Below are 14,581 nucleotides of genomic sequence, written 5' to 3' on the forward strand. Positions count from 1 at the left end.
TCTCTGAGATGCATAGCAATTGCTTAAAAAAGAAACCCATTGATCCACCTAGAGTTGAAAGGATCTCTAGCCATAGGTTAGTGTAGTTATTCTTGGGGGAAGATTATGTGAGGTTATGAAAAGTCTCTTGGAACAATAAATGTCAAAAGAGGAATATGATACAATGTTTTAGATAGCACATCTTGGGGCTGATTTCTAGGATATTGTGGAGAGCTATAGGGGTAGCAAGTTGACTGGGGGTACCCTTTGTGTATGTGATTTGAGGTGAGATAGTCACCCATGTGTGGGAAGCTCCTTTCCTTGGAGTAATTAGAAGAATCATATATAGTGCACATATGCTCCTAGGTGGCTGCGAGACTATGTGGGATCATTAAGTGTGTTTAGGAGCTCAGTTACAGCCGTTGGAGTTTGTGTCAGGCCTGTTTTAGGTCCCAACAAGGAGGGAGAGCAGTAGGCTCACCCCCTCTAGATGTACTAGGAGCATTATCTTCATACCTTCTCTTCTCCTCAACAAGTATCTTAGTACCCTGGGTCTTTGCTAGGTATGCATAGATAGAATAAGTATCCACTGGCACATTCCATCTAGTCTCTCTCATGCTCTGCCTTGCGCTAGATAACTTTGACTATAGCATTTTATCCTTGTGTGTTGTATCTAATGCAAAAGTCTATAATTATGACTTACTCTATTGTCCCTTCTCAATCTACATACCATAGGTAGAAGAAGTATCTCTAGCCACACAAGAGGTCTATGTAGCTATGTTCTTAAGAATCTATTTCATTCCTCCTTTGCATCATAGGCATACCAGTATTTATCAAACATATTTTATTTTCAAGCCCCTAAAATACCAAATTATTGTTCTTGCATCTTTGAAAAAATCGCAATCCTTGCACTGATGCTCTAGATTGTCATACCAAATACATCTCCTGACATACTCCCTTATAGAAGGCATGTGTGAAGGTACTACTCTTTTAGGCATAGTAGATGACCTTGGAATTCTAAAAAAATCAAGCTTTAGATCTCTTATACCTTTGATTACCTCATCCATTCCTTTGCTCTAAGAGTGTTGGAGCCATGGAAGTTGGTGGTGTAGCCATAGGTATTGGCACTAGTATAAGCATAGGCATAAGCATAGAGATATATGCAAGTATAGAAGCAAAAGTATATAAGACATGCATAGACATAAAGACATAAGCCAAGGCTAGGGTAGTAGAAGGCATAGAAACAAGAGAAATTGTAGGAGATGCAAGACCATTTTGTAGTCTATACTTCCACATTTGTCACCTCACCAAAGTAGTGACAATGTCCCTTGCATCTTGCCAATCGATCTTGAGACCCAAATATTGCAATTTGTCTTCCAAGAGCTCTCCTAATTCCATTTTCTTGAGCTCTAAGGCTACTTGATCTGCAGCATCCATTTCATTAAACCTTAACTCAAACTCCTACGTCGTAGTAACTTTATCGCCACCAGTAGCTTGTGTATTCATTCATGCAAGATGCATCTCATACCCATCCCAATATCTTCTAGAAAGCACTCTTCCTTCAAGGATTTTTGGAAAGCAAGCCAAGTTGGACTCAAAGCATAAAGCTCATTGATGTGAAACTTTAGGAAAAAAGTCACCATCCACACAAAGTACTAGCTCATCATATGTGCAGGTATACCAAAGAACTCCATCTTTGATTCATAAATCTTCACATAGCTTGAGACATTGTGACCTTCAAAGAGATTCTTTTGATTTTCCACTACTTCCATAGCCTTGGTAGCCATAACCTCATATTGTGTGTTGGCTTGAAGCTACATCTGTCTACATCTACTACTAATGATGTTGTTGTTGCTACTGCATATATGTGTTAAAGGTCCGTAGAAGCTATTTCCACTCATTATTAGAATCTAATGCACCTCCTAAGAGAGGCATTTCTCCCATCTTGTTGACAATTTGGATGTGTCTTCCATGTTGGGTTCACCACCGATGTTGAAGGGCTATCGTATCAAGCCACAAATCCATAGAGGATAATGAATCAAGAAAGATTATCAAGTAAGCTAGAGAAAGTTTCCGATTGAGAATAGGCTAGTGTTATCAAAGACCGTTTTCAACATGAATCATTGGAATTTCCATTGCATGAATAAGAACCATCAGTGCAAGCGTAATCAAAGACCGTTTTCAACATGAATCATTGGAATTTCCATTGCATGAATAAGAACCATCAGTGCAAGCGTAATCAAAAAGCCAAGGATCAATCTTTTTTAAGATAGTTCAAGAAGTAACTCAAGAATTTAGGGGCTAACAATGTGTATAATCAATGGTAAATTGACTTTATATGTAAGATAAGTTGAGATGTTGAAGAATAGGCATATGGAAGGGAAGAATAAGCTTTTAATATATTTAGTGTAGAGATAAAGGATTAAGAAATGTGTTCTTTAATAGACTCCTTCTTCTTCACATTGTTTCTCTTGCAAGCATTGTGAATTGTGGACACATGGGTAGATTTTACAAAGTTCTTGGAAGTATTACCATCAAATCATTGTAGGGTTCAGATATCAGTGACCTAGGAATAAGACAAGGCAACTACTAATCAAGCTTCTCCATTGCCTTACATATCACAGGAACATAAACTGTAGTTCTGTCAGTTTTCCACCCTTTGAAGCAAAATCAGGAACATCCTTCATGCCTAGCTTTACACTTTTTCCTTGATCCAGACTTCTAACTAATCTCCAAGGCCTAGAATAATTCACTTATATTTTGATCTCAAAAATCTAATCCAAACTGATGAAATTCTTCCTTGGACAGAAGCTCTATATGAGCACCAACCATTCACTCCACAAAGAGTTTGCTAGTCAATCCTAGGAACATCCAAGATTGTAGTAGCATTTTCTTTTGCCTATTCAAAATAGCTACCTTACTGAACAAGTTGGCTCCTTCTTTTATGCTACATACATATATGGCTCCTCAAAGTGCATTGGTTGCAGCTCTCATAGACACAATGATCTCTAAAATAGTAATTATCTTGTGATGCTTCTTCTTCCCATGGCCTAATATTAGTAGGGTTGCCACAATCTTCAATTCAAGGTTGAATCATCACTACTATAGGCCAGCATGAATGTTCTAATACTCCATGATAATTGCATTGATATGTGTAATGAGTGGGACACATAGAAGCTAGGGATTAACACCCAATCACACTGACTAGGGTATATAAGGTGTGAGAGTCCTAGATTAGGGCAACCAATTATTATCAAGAACATACTCTTCACCTTCATCTTCAACTTCCATGGCTTCCTCCTTCCTTCTCCCCTCTTTTCTATCTTTCTCTCTCCTCTCCTAGTCTTCCTTTCTCTTCTTCTTGTTCTCTTTCTCTCTCTTCAACTCTTTCTCCTCTCTCCTCTCAACTTCATTCATTACAAGTGGTATCGAGCTTTAGGCTTTGGTCCTTTTCTCCTTTCCCCCTAGTTACTCAGGTTACAGGTATGGGCATAGCAAGAAGGACTATAGTTAGTCTCAGCTTTTTGAAGCAAGCATGAGCTCTGGCTAGAGATTCAGACATAGCCGGAGGTAAAATGGCTAAACTAGTAGGTTGTCACTTATTTTCATGCAAATTTTAGGGATTCCAAGGAAAGTTGGAGGTTTTGCGGTTTTGAGGAGGAAAAAACCACAGTTACTTTTTGCTCCAGACTTCTCTCTCTTCCCCACTAAGCTTTTCCCTCAAGCTTCCTTGGTAGACTGCCCCCGAATCCCTTCCTCTTGCTGCAACCAGCCCTCAGCCTCAACATCCACCTGCCCCACAAAGCTCCCTACGGTAATTCTCCACCTGGCAGGTACCCTAAAGGCCAAGGAACCCTACTGTAGGCTTCAGGCTGCAGCCAGCAATTTGTGGTGCAAATTGTGCTGCTACCCTTGTTCTCCTCCTGCCTCCTACTCTAGATCTTGGCCACTCCCTTGGCATTCCTGGCCCTTGGGGCAAATGGATGAACCCCCTCTTTAGCAAGCATGGAACTTCTTCCTCTAACATTGAGCTCTCGATTGAACACCCTACTGTACACTGCCTGTGGACAGCCATTATAACTCAGCTCAAGCTCTTCATCCAACCCACAACCTTTGGAGCTTAGCCTTCAAGAGACCCCCACCCTTTTTGCCTCTTTCTTACCCAAATTCAAGATATGGAGATCAACATGCATGGGGTTCTTGCTTTGCAAACATCCATGAACGCTCCATTTGAAGCTTTCCCCCTTTAAAGCTCAAGCTCGAGAACAAACACGGGAACCCTCATCATCAATTCAACATTTGAATGCTTGAAGTCTTCATCCATGGGAGTGCTCCAACCAACCGGGCTTGCTTGATGGAGAAAATGGGCATCATGATGGGCTATGCTTCAACGAAGAGGTATGCCAATCTGATCTTAATCTCTCATATTTATCCGCTTGCTGAGCTTAATACCTTTGTTGGAGAGATTAAAGATTGCATAGGCTTTATTAGTTCAATCCCCCTTTGTATGCATGTATCTACTGAAAGTCAATATATCCCCCTTTGCTTCCTAATGCACCATAACTAATCCTAAATCAATTGTATGGGTTGACATTAACCCCCCTCTTTGTCTTGTGTACCTTGGATAAGTATTAAATTGAGTAGTAGTATTTGTAAATGGGTAAGTAGAAGCCAGTGAGTCACTTGACTGCCAAGGTATCCCCAATCCAAGCATTTGTTCATCCTTGCATCTCATGAAACGACCCAATGTTTCCTTTCCAATGCATCTCATGCTGATTTCTTAATATATTTTTTTTCCATGTATATTCCCACTGAGGAAAAAGGCCGATGCTAGGTGAGGTGGTAAGACAAGAGAGGTGACCCTCCCTTACCACTTAAGACCCTAAAGGGGTGCACAATCCGGCCTAGGGGGAACTTAGCCTACCTCCCCTGATCCAGATCTCAATACTTGTATGTAGGTGCAGGTATTCTCCCATGATCACCACCTCTCCTGATGCAATGATCCCCCTTGGACACCCTTTCAGTGCTAATGGCAGCCATATATGACACTTGAAGTGCATGTAGTCAAAATAGATGTATGGTAATAAACTTCACTTATGCATTGATGATAGAGCAGATGGATATGTAATGATGCTTGGGATAGTGATCAATATGCTCAGCATGCTATTCATGTTGTTGGTCAGGCCTCTTAGCATATCACTCATTCATATAAGTGCTTTTGCACTAAGGGATAGACAATGTTTTTTTTATCACTGTCAAGCATGAAAATCATAAAGACCCTATTACAAAAAATTGGGTATTTCACCTTGTGACAGATGATTTTTGATGCCGAGAAGTGCTTAAAAATAGCCAAAAATTATGAATATCAAGGGAAAAATAGACTTTGTCAAAGACGGCGGTGGCAATCAGTACGATTTTAAGGGGCAAGTCCCTAAAGTGCTAGTGCTAATTTTCATGGAAGATCAAATGATGGCGGATGGCTGAGCTCGAGTTTATCTAGATGTAAAACGATGTCAGGAATCCAACGCAAGTCTCAGATCTCCATTCTGAGGTCGTTTGATTCCCCATTTAATCCCCACAAGGTTCGGGGTTGTGAAGCGGCTACTAGATCTGGAAGCCGGGAAGAGCGTGATGGGCCCCAGCTTTGTAGATTTCGATGCCATGGAACCACCTGTCCAGACGGATCTCGAATCCGATGTCGGTTGCCCCTCCAAGAGTGGAAAAACCACTTGTCGGAAGTGTGAATACAAAAGGCATAAACTAGATAATTTGATTAAGTGCTTAAAAGCTCTTAACAAAGAGCTTAATGCTCACGAAAAGAAATGTTGAGGGGGGGGGGCGTCAATTTTTTGCGCCCCCATTTTTTCCCCCATTCTTCATCATTTTTTGATTGGTGGAGGCAGGAGGAATCCTCCTGGCCTGAGATGCTTCTATCCTTCACCCTCCATTGCCACAAACGGATCAAGGAATGATGCACTAAGCAAAGAGCTAAAAAACCAATCTTTCTCTCTCCTCCCTCTCTCTCCTGCATAGAGGCAATTCTTGTGCAAGAAATCAGGAAGAAGAGGGGCTGAAGAATGCTTGTCCGGCTATGATCGGATTGCTTCAAGATGAAGAGGAGGCTGAGAAAAGAGGTTCAACACTGAATGATCGGATTGCTTCAAGATGAAGAGGAGGTTGAGAAAAGAGGTTCAGCACTGAAGAATGGTTGCTGGTCAGTCCGTGGGCTGGCCAGAATAATTATTAAAAACCCCGCAACACACAAGACCGCGTATGCTCCAATTTTACAAAGAAATTTGATTGTTTTTGTTATTTCATGGTCTAAATGTTGTTCATATGCAATAAATTTTTGTTTGAATCTTTTTTACATCATGTTTGAGGGCTGTAACTATAGAAATGCACAATCCGTGATGATTTAGAGCCATTATTAATTCTTTAAAACCCATAAAATGTCATTTTTAATGAAAATTAGTGGTTTTTTCGATTTTGAGTTGGAAAAAAGGAGTGAAAATGGGATAAACTCAAAGAAAATGTTAAGTTTCAGTCAAAATAATAAGCCAATATAAATAAATAAATAAATACCTATTTTCCATGAATAATAAATAGAAAAAAATAGTGAAAAATAGAGGAAATTGGGGCTTTCGCGCTAAAAAAATGTGGAAAAAAAGATTTATGTGCGTGAATGTTTGGCGAGGTTAAAGCATGAGGTCAAGACTTAGTTTGGACTCATCCTTTGTGCTATAATACATGTTGATTGTTTTTTACATACAAAAATGATACAAAACAACCATTTACACCTATGCACCGCAGCAACACCTAAACGGTAAGGGGGAGAGGAAGTTTGTGCAATGATCTAATTGTTGAAAAGATACAAATTCTGATTTTCCTCTTTGTGCGTAGCATTTAGGGATCATTCCATAATTAAATATAGGTGACTAGTAGCACGGAAGTTCCGGTGTGCTAGTCCCTAAAGCAGCGGAGTACGTAACGCTTAGTTAAAATTCATGAAAGGGCTATTTTTCGCACCTCACGTGGATGGTTTTTTTAATCATAAAATGGTTGTGCACAATTGTCATACACCTTGCATCATGCATGCCATGTGGTATTGCCTGGAATGCATTGCAATTGATTGATAAACTTTGACTAATAGTGAGAGGATAGGAAACCCAAGTTGTAGGATTAGGCGGGTGTTTCCGTTGGGGAAAGTTTTGTGAGGCAAATCAAAATCTCATTGGATACTGAATTATGAAAGAGTAGAGTTTGTGTGAATGTTACATGTGTTAGCGACGTATCTTGGGGCCAATCCCCGAGGTGTAGGAGAGTCACAGTGGAGCTGTGGCAATCAGCCGACAGGTACTTCCCTATGTGTGTATTACGAGGCATTATGCCTATATGTTATGGGATCTCCCTTTGAGGAGAAGGGAATGTGAACGTTGGACTACATATTGGATACAAATGCAAAATCGTCATAAGCATTTAGTGCAAAGTGAGTTTTAGATGCTCCTGGCCTGCAGGCCGTGTGGTGGGGTTGCCTGTCATATGCATGAGGTCCGGCTAGTGCCATAGCCAGTGCCAGCCCATTTTAGGTCCCATCAGTGGTGCGTCTGCCGGGAGCTGCCTATAAGTGGTGGTTTCCGAATCTTGGTCTTATAAGGGACTTGTTAGCTTTATTATATAATTGATAGCCACCTTAAAGTGGTGGCTGCGTTTTTGCCATGAGCATGATGATGAAACCAAGGAATCCCCGTAACCCTAAAGATACCTTGTTCATTCTACATGGTTGAGTGGGATCTTTGGCTAGAAATGTGATTGATTACTTTACCCTTTGCCCTGGAAGTGACACCATGCTAGAGTTTGGGTCACTACGGGGAAATACCCATTGAGTAATCATGGGAGATAGTCCATGGGAGCTAGAGGAAAGATTAGGGAGCAAAAGTGATGATAGGATGGCACAGTCATTTGTGATCCTCAAAAGTGATAAGTTTTTGAAGGAAAAGACCATGATGCCACTAGTCAAAGTAATATATGCCTATGAGCAGGAGATACCTCCAATGCTAGGGCCTGATGCAATTGGGTTCCAAAGCACAATATTGCAGATCTATAAAGCATTGGACGATCTCTACATATGTGGAAAAACCTTATCAGAAAGGAAGGTTCTATTAGGACCTACCTCTGATTCTAGGGAAACAATAGCAAATGAGGATAGAATTACTAAAACACCAATATCAAGCGATGGATTAGACTCCTTAGTGCATAGCATAGGACTCCCTAGACCACCAGTAAAGGTGGAAATGGAAGAGGTTGGAGACCCCAAGACACTAAAGTTAGGTCATGAATATGAGGATTTTAATGGCCCAGTGCTGATCCTGAAGGAAAGGACTAAATGCCCTTCTCCTTATAAGGATCTCCCAGTATTTCTTGGGTTGGTTAATGAGGATCTGATGGTGCATTTACGAGAATATGGCCTAACTTGCCTTGCAAGTGGGTTCAATGATATTCATCGGATGCTCGTATTCTCAAGTACCCTAGAGGGAGAGGCTAAAAAATGGTACTGTAGCCTCCCAAGGGGGTCTATTAAATCCTTTGAGGAGTTGAGTGATCGATTTTTAGATGAATATGAAAAGAAGGTGCCTATGACCCAAGTTTTAGGGCAGCTGATGTAGATTAGGCAAGAGTCATATTTTTCTGTTAAAGAATACGTTAGAGCCTTTGATGATATTCTGAGGCTTTGGCCAAGAAGAGCTACTGCATTGCCAAAAGATGTGCTATGTGAGCTCTTTTTGAGTGGCTTAGAGATTAACATGCAAATCCAAGTGGGACTGCGGAATCCTAAGTTGTTAAGGGAAGCAAAGATGCATGCCATTGATTATGAGGGAGATATTCAGAAATGTTGGGAAAAATTTTGGAGTTTTTCTTGCTCAGTACAAGTGCATCCTAGCTTCCAACCATTTCTACAAGGAGACAGCTCACTTGTTGATACTAAGGCGGCCTATGAGACACTACAAGGGAATGGGGCAATAGCGACGCCGATTAGCGACGGCGGATATCGGCGTCGCTATTGGCGTCGCAACTGGCGTCGCTATTTGCGTCGCTATTTGTGTCGCATTTGTGACGCAAATAGCGACGCCAATAGCGACGCCGCAGGGAAAAAAAGCGCGGCCAAAACCAGAGCGCCGTTTTCATTTTCTTTTCTTCGCCTTTTGAGAGTGAGAGCGAGGGAGAGAGCGAGGGAGAGAGCCAAGGCTTTGTGAGAGAAGAAGAGGAAGAGACTTGCTGCCGCCGCCGCTGCCACCACCGCCACCGCCGTTGTTCGCGAAGGAGAGGAGGAGCCCTCGTTGCAAAGAGAAGCCGCCCACGCTCGCCATATCTCATTGGTGAGTCTCCCTCTCTCTTTCTTTTACTTGTTGAAGGTTTAAATCGTTCTCTTTTGTTTGTTTAGGAGAGGAAATGAAAGAGAAGGAGAGGGAGAGGGAGAGAAAGAGAAAGAGAGGGAGAGGGAGAGGGAGAGAAAGAGAGGGAGAGTGCATTCTCTCTCTCTCTCCCTTTTGCTTGTTTAATGTTTAAATTACTTTCTTTTTTGCTTGTTTAGGAGAGGAAACGAGAGAGTAAGAGAGGGAGAGGGAGAGGGAGAGGGAGAGGGAAAGAAAGAGAAAGAGAAAGAGAAAGAAAGAGAAATAGAGGGAGAGGGAGAGGGAGGGGGAGGAAATAGGAGAGGGAGAGAAAGAGAAAGAGAGGGAGAAGGAGGGAGAGTGCATTCTCTCTCTCCCTCCCTCTCCCTTTTGCTTGATTAATGTTTGAATCACTTTATTTTTTGCTTGTTTAGGAGAGGAAATGAGAGAGAAAGAGAGTGAGAGGGAGAGGAAGGGAAAGGAAATGAGAGAGGGATAGAAAGAGAAAGAGAGGGAGAGTGCATTGTATCTCTCCCTCTCCCTTTTGCTTGGAGGATGTTTAAATCACTTTATTTTTTGCTTGTTTAGGAAATGAGAGAGAAAGAGAGATAGAGAGGGAGAGGGAAAAAAAGAGAAAGAGAGGGAGAGGGAGAGGGAGGGGGAGGGGAAGGAAATGAGAGAGGGAGAGAAAGAGGGAGAGGGAGGGAGGGAGAGGGAGAGGGAGAAAGAGGGAGGGAGAGGGAGAGGGAGGGGGAGGGAGGAAATGAGAGAGGGAGAGAAAGAGAACGAGAGGGAGAGGGAGAGGGTGAGAGAAAGAGAGGAAGAGAGGGAGAGGGAGAGAAAGATAGGGAGAGGGAGGGGAAGGAAATTTAAGATAATATACGTATTGATAATGGTATGCAATGTGCTTTGCATACGGCCACGTACTTCATCAAAATGAACCCAAAATTATTGTTATAGAAGAAGAAACCCTTAAATTGAGTATAGGATAATTTCTCTCAGGTCTTATGACTATGAGTAGAATTGATTGAAATAAATTTTATTACTATAGTTATAAAATTTCATAGATGGTGCACATTAATTTTAAAATGGATTACTTATACTCAAAGCCGAGATATAACAAAAAATTATCTACCGGGACAAACAAATCGTTGAGCATGATACAAGGCCGAGATATAACATCGAAAAATCTCTCGACTACTATATACAATGCAAGGTTTATGGTCAACTTGCAACTTGACGTACATCTCCATAAAGCTATCCATTTAAGCCTCGTTTGCTGTAATGTAGATAAGATGGCAAACGAAGAAGGTCTTATTGTTCAAGACCGCGAGTCGTATCTTAATCAGCGTGTCCCATGTCCTTGCTCTCAATGCAAGTTGGCAATTAGACGAAAACGCCGATTGTCTATAGAACACGTACGACGATTTGGCGAGTTTCAATCTGAGATCATTGATCAGGCGATTGCAGATTTTCAGCAAACGGTAATTTGAAGTTAGCATTTTTCATGCATTGTACTCTCAAGCTAATTGAAAACCATACACAATAAGATTGGGTCTTGTTGGCAAATTTTGTATCCAGGGGGGTGATGTCTCGACCCAAGGGGGAGTGCACCCTTTGCGGCCAATTAGAAGAGTTCGTGGACGTGCGATGGATGGATTGCAGGAGCCAATCGACCACTCGCAAGGCCCATCTATACCGTCAATGCCAGAGGAGACAGACAACCTTCCCGACTTGCCTACAATCTTGGAGCCTGAGATGGAGGCAATGATCGATGCATTGATTCCCATGGATGTTGAGACATCTGACCCGCTTAGAGAGGAAGCATCCATACCATTATATGATGGGTGCCGAGTATCTCAGTTGAAGACATTGCTTGCACTCTTAAGTGTGCAAGCAAAATACGGTTGGAGCGATACGAGTGTGACTGAGTTATTCAGGTACCTTGCACATAGACTTCATTGTTTTTTTTAAAAAACAGAATTATTGCAAACATGGATGGATTTTTCAAGGTGTTTTATGATTTTTTCAGGTTATTGAAATATCATATATTGCCACCTGCAAACACCATGCCTGAGTCTCGTGATGATGCAGGACATGTTTTATGGAAGCTTGGCATGGACTACAATAACATCCATGCATGTATCAACGATTGCATATTGTTTCGAGATGAATACGAGACTATGGAGACATGTCCAAAGTGTGGTGCTCACAGGTATCGACAGGACTTGCAAGGGCAGACCATCCCTCAAAAAGTCCTCAGACACTTTCCGCTCATCCCCCGCATAAACCACATGTTTCGCACGTCTGCCATGGCAAGCTTGACAACGTGGCATGTGCAGAATAGGTCCACGGATGGAGTGCAACAAATATCAGCAGATTCGTGCGCATGGAGCCACATTGACTCTACCTTCCCAGGCTTTGCGCGAGAGCCAAGGAATCTTCGGCTCGGTCTCGCCATGGATGGTGTGAACCCATTCGGTCTGCGCTCGACTTCTTACAGTGTGTGGCCTATAGTGCTTGTCAACTACAACATTCCTCCATGGCTTTCTACGAAGAAAGGACATCTCATCCTTAGCTTACTCGTCCCGGGCCGCTACAAAGTAAAAAATATGGACGTGTTTCTTCGTCCATTAGTCGATGAGCTTAAGATTTTGTGGGAGGAGGGGGTCACGGTGCAAGATATGAGCAGGCGCGATGGTCGGCGGTCAGCCAACATTCGAGCCATTCTCATGTGGACGATGCATGACTTTCCGGGATTGGGAGAGTGCTCAGGTGAGCAGACCTTTGTTCTCGCCGGTAATATCTATATTTTATTTCATTCAATCAAGTATTCACTAGGTCGTGGATCGCCTTGCAGGTCTCGTTACCTCAGGTTATCATGCATGTCCATTGTGTGGGCCACAGTTAGACTCCCGAAGGTCACGAACCATGAAGAAGATGGTATATCAAGGACACGCCGCTTTCTTGCCGAAGGATCATGAACTCAGGGAAGGTTTTCTTGGACGACCTCCAGCACGTATGAACGCTGCAAGCTGGTACGAGCTGAAAATGGTAAACCCGGAATCACATCCAAATGGAATGCGGCGGTTCTCAGTTTTCTACGAGTTGCCATATTGGACCCACTTACAGGTCAACCACTTGTTGGATCCCATGCATATTTTCAAAAATATGGGCAGCTTGCTATGGGACCATATCACAGGAAAGAGAGACACTATAGGGTCACGAATGGATTTAAAGGAGGTAGGTAAGATGGAGGCACTTTGGCCGCAGTCGAGTGCTGAAGGGGGAGTGCAGCTTCCTCGCGCTCCCTGGGTTTTGTCTACCAAAGAAGAGCGCATTGTGAAGCAAGTAATCAAGTCTATCCGCACTCCGACGGGTATGATGCGTTCTCTCAGGTCCGCATTTTCTAAAGATGACCAAATGTCTGGGCTAAAATCCCATGATTGGCATAAGATATGTCAGGTTTGTGAACATAATGGATTTTAATTAGCGTGGACATTTTGAAATTTGAAAAGTGACCATTATTCTTAATGCTTTCTCATTTGTGGCAGTTTGTCCTACCGATCGCGATCGCGGGATGCCTAACTCTAGAAATTCGCGGGGCCATTTACAAGTTGTCGACTTTGGTGCAATGGATCTCACAGAAAGAGATTAAGACGTCCTCTATTGAATCCGCAAGGTGGGGAGCAGTTGAGACGGTCTGTCTCTTTGAGAAATACCTACCCACTAGCATGCTCACGATACAAGTTCACCTTCTTGTGCATCTTGTGGACGAAGTGGCGATTGCTGGACCTGTCCATACGGGATGGATGTTCTTCTTGGAGCACTTCATGAAAACCTTGAAAGGCTTTGTGCGACAATGAGCTCGTCTGGAAGGTAGCATGGCGGAAGGTTGGTTGGTGTCAGAGGCGTTAGTGCATATCTCACAATGGCTACCAATAGTGGAACCAGACAATGAAATGCTATGGACGCTGAAGGACGATGACAGGCTGACTGGAGATGTGGTGGTTGGAAATGGGGTAGAAAAAAGAATGGATGCCTCAATGGAAGAGAAGGTGAATCGCTTTTGTATGTTGCACCATGCCTCCATGGAGACGTGGCTCGCCAAGTACCAGATTGCAAGGCAAGATCGAGAGGAAGCGCGAGCTGAATTTCGACGCAGTACGCGTTACCGACCGATTCGATATCCTGAAGGCATGGAGGAGATGCCGCGGTTTATGTCAACACGATGGTTGCATGGAGCCTTGACCGCAGCATCCAGCGAAGGGATAGAGGTCTCAATGGAGGAGTGGGAGTTCTTGAGGGGATGTAGTCCAAAGGTAATGAGGGGTTTAGAATGTGTCGTATCTAAATTTGCTTGCTACATCTAATTTGAGTGTTTCAATGTGCAGTACAAAATATATAGTGCAGCATGGTCGCGGGGACGGCATTTTCGGGTGGAGCGTATTGACCAAATGCGCTCCACAATGGACTGTGGTGTCATGGCAAGGTTTGAGCAAGAGAGCCGGCGACGAGCAACGGATCCGAACACGGTTGTGGATGAGATGGAGTATTTTGGGAACTTGCAAAGTATTATTACGTTGGATTACCATAGCTTCTCCATGATAATATTCGATGTGCAGTGGCTCAATGTGGTACTTGGAGGAGCTGGCGCAACAGTTCGACGATGTCCATCTGGATTTCTCGAAATAGATTCCGAAAAAAAATGGATGGATTTACGCGACACCTTTGTGTTGCCGGCCCATTGTGAACAGGTACAACTAGTCATTTGCTTGCTAATTGTAATATGACATGGTTTATGTCACAATGGTTTGAAGCCGCTTTGTAAGTGTTTGTGAACAGGTAATCTTCTATCCAAATCCCCGACAACCTCGATGGTGGTATGTTATACCTTCAACTCCTCGAGGTGCAAGAGTATACGATCAAAGCAATGTTCCAGGCATAGATGAAGAAAATATGCAAATAGAGGGATCGAAATTACAAGGGGTGGAGGCCACCGCAAGCTTCGGCTAACAATGATGGAAATACAGAAGTCGTAGAATTTTTTGAGAACGAGGCAGACTCGTTCTTTTGTGGTGACATGTCTATCGACCTTCCAGTGTATGCAGAGTTGTGTCAGGAGATTAACATGGGACCATAGAATACTTCATTCTTGGAGAATTGTATTACTCAATTTGTTGTTTAGATCTTCCATAAAGGTAGATAAGATA

This window comes from Lygodium microphyllum, chromosome 13, assembly GCF_053477565.2.
Source record: "Lygodium microphyllum isolate KBCC chromosome 13, Lygodium_microphyllum_v1.1.10, whole genome shotgun sequence".
Classification (NCBI taxonomy): Eukaryota; Viridiplantae; Streptophyta; class Polypodiopsida; order Schizaeales; family Lygodiaceae; genus Lygodium; species Lygodium microphyllum.